Source organism: Schistocerca cancellata, chromosome 7, assembly GCF_023864275.1.
Source record: "Schistocerca cancellata isolate TAMUIC-IGC-003103 chromosome 7, iqSchCanc2.1, whole genome shotgun sequence".
NCBI lineage: Eukaryota > Metazoa > Arthropoda > Insecta > Orthoptera > Acrididae > Schistocerca > Schistocerca cancellata.
In genome coordinates, this window is record NC_064632.1 from 429,183,650 (window position 1) to 429,190,027 (window position 6,378).

Consider the following 6,378-nt stretch of genomic DNA (forward strand, 5'->3'; position numbering starts at 1 on the left):
GCACGTTGGGTGGCACGGGATACATGCGGACGTGCATTGTCCTGTTGGAACAGCAAGTTCCCTTGCCAGTCTAGGAATGGTAGAACGATGGGTTCGATGACGGTTTGGATGTACCGTGCACTATTCAGTGTCCCCTCGACGATCACCAGTGGTGTACGGCCAGTGTAGGAGATCGCTCCCCACAACATGATGCCGGGTGTTGGCCCTGTGTGCCTCGGTCGTATGCAGTCCTGATTGTGGCGCTCACCTGCACGGCGCCAAACACGCATACGACCATCATTGGCACCAAGGCAGAAGCGACTCTCATCGCTGAAGACGACACGTCTCCATTCGTCCCTCCATTCACGCCTGTCGCGACACCACTGGAGGCGGGCTGCACGATGTTGGGGCGTGAGCGGAAGACGGCCTAACGGTGTGCGGGACCGTAGCCCAGCTTCATGGAGACGGTTGCGAATGGTCCTCGCCGATACCCCAGGAGCAACAGTGTCCCTAATTTGCTGGGAAGTGGCGGTGCGGTCCCCTACGTCACTGCGTAGGATCCTACGGTCTTAGCGTGCATCCGTGCGTCGCTGCGGTCCGGTCCCAGGTCGACGGGCACGTGCACCTTCCGCCGACCACTGGCGACAACATCGATGTACTGTGGAGACCTCACGCCCCACGTGTTGAGCAATTCGGCGGTACGTCCACCCGGCCTCCCGCATGCCCACTATACGCCCTCGCTCAAAGTCCGTCAACTGCACATACGGTTCACGTCCACGCTGTCGCGGCATGCTACCAGTGTTAAAGACTGCGATGGAGCTCCGTATGCCACGGCAAACTGGCTGACACTGACGGCAGCGGTGCACAAATGCTGCGCTGCTAGCGCCATTCGACGGCCAACACCGCGGTTCCTGGTGTGTCCGCTGTGCCGTGCGTGTGATCATTGCTTGTACAGCCCTCTCGCAGTGTCCGGAGCAAGTATGGTGGGTCTGACACACCGGTGTCAATGTGTTCTTTTTTCCATTTCTAGGAGTGTATGATTCACTGTCTATGCTTGGCCACACTAACTGGACACTGCTTATTGGAAAGGACCCTATCTTGTGAACCGGACTTGAATTTTCGTAGCGTGTGCAATAAACAATGATTGTCTCTGTTTTCTTCAGTCACAAGAGGAAGCAAGATTGCATAAAAAAATCAAGACACCTTAATTCCATTAGTCGGCACAGAAAAAGCGTTTGACAATGTAAGACTGAGAAAGATATTCGAAATTCTGTGAAAAATATGGGTAAGGTGTGTGCAAAGACAGTAATATACGATATGCATAAGAACCAAGAGGTAACAATAAGACCGGAAGACCACAAATGAAGTGATCAGATTAAAAAAGACAGGGGTGTAGTCTTTCGCCCATACTATTCAAGCTGTACATTCGAAAATCCAGAGGAAAGAAAATGGTTCATGTCTGGGATTAAAATTCAAGGTGATTGGATATCAGTGATAGGCGTTGTTGATGACTTTCCTATGGTCCGTAGAGGTGAAGAAGAAGCATCTGTTGAATGGAATGTTCAATATAATGAGTACAGAATATGGACTGAGAGTAAATCGAAGAAAGACGAAAGTAGTTAAAAGTAGCAGAAATGAGAATAGTGAGAAACTTGACGTTTTAACTGTGGATCACGAAGTAGACGAAGTTAAGAAATTCTGCTATACGTGCAGCAAAATACCCTATGGCAGATGGAGCAAGAAGGATATTAAAAGCAGAGGAGCAGTGGGAAAAGGGTCATTCCAGGCAAAGAGAAGTTACTAGAATCAACCATTGGTCTTAATTTGAGGAACGAATTTCTGAGAGTGCGTACTGGGAGCACAGTAGTGAAACATAGAGAGTGAGAAAATCGGAACAGAAGAGCATCGAAGCATTTCAGATGTGATGCTATAGAAGAATGTTGAAAATTTGTGGACTGATAAAGTACGGAATGAGTCTGTTCTCCAAAACGTCGGTGAGGAAAGGAAAATGTGGAAAACTCTAACAAGAAGATGGGACAGGATGATATGACATCTATTAAGACATCAGGGAATAACTTCCATGGTAATAGAGGGAGCTGTTGAGGGTAAAATCTGTAGAGGAAGACAGAGACTGGAGTACATCCAGCAGATAACTGGGGATGTAGTTTGCAAGTGCTACCCTGAAACATAAAGATTGGCACTTGAGTGGAATTCGTGGTGGGCCGCATCAAACCATTCAGAAGATTGATGACTAGTAGGGGTGATGCCTGATACTCACACAACCATTCTTATCATCATACACGGCCTCACAGAGGACAAGAAAACATTCGTGACTCTCGAGCTGGTCAATTTTTTTGTCAGTACGTGGAATTTCACGATCCAAGGCGGTCAAAATATGCACATAAAATTTATGCTTGGTGGATAGGAACATATGTTATCCGGTTTTCATCTGTTTCCAGATCTTGAACTCCTTAGAAGACTTCACGTTGATAGCGATGAAGCGGTGCAAGCAGAGGTGGGGCTGTGGCTCCATCAACAAAGTCACTCTACAGTGACGGTATCAACAATCTGGTCTCTCATTGGGAAAGATATGTTTCACGGCCGTGTGACTTTCTTGGGATATAAATATGTAGACATATGTAGAATGTTAGTAAAATTTATGATATTTCGAAAGCTTTAAGTGTTTTAATATAAAAAATTTGGAGACAGTTGTCAGCATATTCTCGAAAAAGATTCTACCACCTTATCATCTATTTAACATATTCTGTTGTAATAAATATGTGTGTGCTAACTTTCAGTAGTGAGTTGGATCGATTATGTGAAACTGCAAGGGACCATGAACTAATGAAATCTTCGAATACAGAAAATTTAGCAGTAATGTTGCAGTAAAGAAATAAATGGCTTTATGTGTAACAGAGCTTGTGGTATCTGAAATTGTACTCCCGAAGAGAAGCAATGACCTAATAAGATTGACCTTAGGGGTTTGCTAAAAAGTGATAATGGGGAAATAATTTTTACCTTAAGAGGAAGACTACCGCCAATTTGTGTTGAATTCTTTCTAATAAAACTTGCAAATCCTGATGTCATTAATGACTGGACACTGAACTTTTCTTTTCGTCTTATATCAGGATGCCGACGGCCTTGCCCCAGTGGTAACACCAGTTCCCATCAGATCACCGACGTTAAGCGCTGTTGGGCTGGGGCAGCACTTGAGTGAGTGACTATCCGGTCTGCCGAGCGCTGTTGGCAAGCGGGGCGCACCCAGACCTCCTTGTGAGGCAAACTGAGGAGCTACTTGATTGAGTAGTAGCGACTCTGGTCTCGTAAACTGACATATGGCCGGGAGAGTGGTGTGCTGACCACATGCCCTTCCATACCCGCGTCCAGTGACACATATGGGCTGAGGATGACACGGTGGCCGGTCGGTTCCGTTGGGCCATCGGATGGAGTTCTATCAGGATCATGGATATTGAAGATTTGTAAGTACCAGCTCGTTTCTAAGCGTACACCAGCCACAGTGGAAACCACAAAATAAATGGGAGGCACCTGTTTAGATTAGTACTTATGATGTAGCGTTTATTTTATTATTTTTCATTCATGTACCATTTTATATCTATTAGGTGCTCAACTCTGCATATACAGGGTGTCCCAGGAGGCATGGCCAGTATTCAGGAGCAGAAAACTTCATATGGACGTATGCCCTATTACGAATGGTTTCCCGATTAAATGCATACTTGTTTTTGGGCTAGTGGGGTGCAGTTATGTTTCTTGCCCATCCAACCTCTTTGACGTTTTATTGTAGCTTAACTTACCTTGTTGGTTCCATCCTCTTTGAACGGGATGTTTTTCTGCCATTAAAACAGCCCATTGAAATGGCAGCTGACAGCAGTGCATTGCGAATGAAGTAGTGTGAGAGACTGAATGAGTACCAGCGAATATCATAGATTTACAGTATTTATACACACACTGGATTTTTGCACACACTGGATTTTCACATGCGTGCGCTGATTGGCCAGCACGGTTGGTCAAGCTGTTCATCTTCTTTATTTTTATCCTTATTTTCCTTTTACGATGAAGGTGATTTTAGCCCATTGAACACCTCACGTTTTATCCCTATATCTGTATTACCACGACGTCTTTAGATTACGTCCCCTCAGTCCCCCACCCCACCCCCAAGCTAACTACTGGCTTTAGGTGTAGTTTTTAACAGTTCCTCATGTTGTCGTAGCTAGCTTCATATATAAGTTTCTTTCCCAGCGTAAGCAACCGTGTCTGGTTATTTTTAGGTTTCATCTCCTATTTAGCTCGTCACTTATTCTATCCATTCCATTTTATGATATACGTTGATCCACGGTTGGGAATATATGGGCTATTTAGTCCCGACCCATGCGCATGCGCATTCAAGTAACTTCTCTTGACTTGTGCATGTGCGTAGGTAGCGGGTCAGGCTTGTAAGTGAGCGACCATTTGCAGTTTATGGCGGGTCATGGCCCATCGAACATAGGCCGGTGTGAGACGGAGCGTACGCCATTAAGTTAAGTAGTGGTTTTGACTTTGTACATATGTACTGTTTGTGTTTTCCTTTTCTTTTTCGTTTACAAATCAAATGGCTCTGAGCACTATGGGACTTAACATCTGTGGTCATCAGCCCCTAGAACTTAGAACTACTTAAACCTAACCAACCTAAGGACATCACACACATCCATGCCCGAGGCAGGATTCGAACCTGCGACCGTAGCAGTCGCGCGGCTCTGGACTGAGCGCCTAGAACCGCGAGACCACCGCAGCCGGCGTTTATAAATCTATAGCTATGGTGTTCTTTAAATCACTGGCAAAGGTCTTCTTAGGCACTTGTGGGTTTTATTGTTGTTCTGAAGAAGGTGTAGTTATCTACGCCAAAGCCTGCGTTAACACTTAACACTAGGTGCTTTTTTCGCAATCGAGGACGGTTTTTAATTTTTTTAAATGTATTAACCAATGATTGCTGATGCACTGCGATGCTGAAGGTTCTTAAACACGCAGATATGGTGTACGTTAGCGGCTTCTACGATGCTAGTCCTCGTCCTAATGTCAAAGGATGCTGTCGGTGCTTCCGACATGTCGAACTTCTGATCTTAGAGTATTTGCTCTTCTTCACTTTCACTAAGTATAGCAATGTCATCAGCGAATAGAATCATTAATGTCCTTTCACCCTGCATTTTAATTTTAGTCCTGAACTTTTCTTTTATTTCCATCATTGTTTCTTCGATGTACAGATTGAACAGCAGGGGTGAAAGACTACATTCCTGTATCACACCATTTTGATTCCGAGCACTTCGTTCTTGGTTGTCCATTCTTACTATTCCTTCTTGGCTCTTGTACATACCGTATATTCATAGTATGAAGGCTTTCACGACCGGATGACATATCTTCTGGTAAACCTTCCAGGATGTAAGGTCGTGGTCCATGAAACTCTTCAGCTCCTAACGTTTCATCCAGAGCTGCGCTGGACTTCTTCAGAGGGGTGTTTCTCCTCCGGTGAGTCATTCGGCAAGTCTCACCGGAGGAGAAACACCCCTCTGAAGATATCCAGCGCAGCTCTGGACGAAACGTTAGGAGCTGAAGAGTTTCGTGGACCACGACCTTACATCCCGGAAGGTTTACCAGAAGATACCGTATATTACCCCTATTTTTATGAGAATTCCGAACATCTTTCATCATTTTACATTGTCGATCGTTTTTTCCAGGTCGACAAAACCTAAGAACGTGTGTTGATCTTTCTTCCATTATCAGCTGCAACATCAGAATTGCCTCTCTGGTGCCTTTACCTTTCCTAAAGCCAAACTGATCGTCATCTAACTCCGTCTTCAGGCCACGAGTGGCCTACCAGGACCATCCGACCGCCGTGACATCCTCAGGGGAGGATGCGGATAGGAGGGGCGTGGAGTCAGCACACCGCTCTCTCGGTCGTTATGATGGTATTCTTCAACGAAGCCGCTACTATTCGGTCGAGTAGCTCCTCAACTGCCATCACGAGGCTGAGTGCACCCCGAAAAATGGCAACAGCGCATGGCGGCCTGGATGGTCACCCATACAAGTGCCGGCCACGCCCAACAGTGCTTAACTTCGGTGATCTCACGGGAACCGATGTATCCACTGCGGCAAGGCCGTTGACGAACGTCATCTAACACATAATAAATTTTCTTTTTCATTCTTCTGTATATTATTCTCGTCAGCAGCTTGGATGCATGAGCTGTTAAGATGTTTGTGCAATAATCCTCGCACTTGTCAGCTCTTGAAGTCTTCGGAACTGTATGAATGATAATTTTCCGAAAGTCAGTTGTTATGTCGCTAGACTCATACTCTCTACACACCAACGTTAATAGTCGTTATGTTGCCACTTCCCGTAATGATTTTAGA

The 6,378-nt window shown here is 45.5% G+C and overlaps 1 pseudogene; it reads right to left on the bottom strand.

Moving 5' to 3' along the window:
• Positions 1 to 6,015: 6,015 nt before the first annotated feature.
• Positions 6,016 to 6,133, bottom strand: LOC126093808 (5S ribosomal RNA; annotated as a pseudogene).
• Between the last annotated feature and the right edge of the window lie 245 nt (positions 6,134 to 6,378).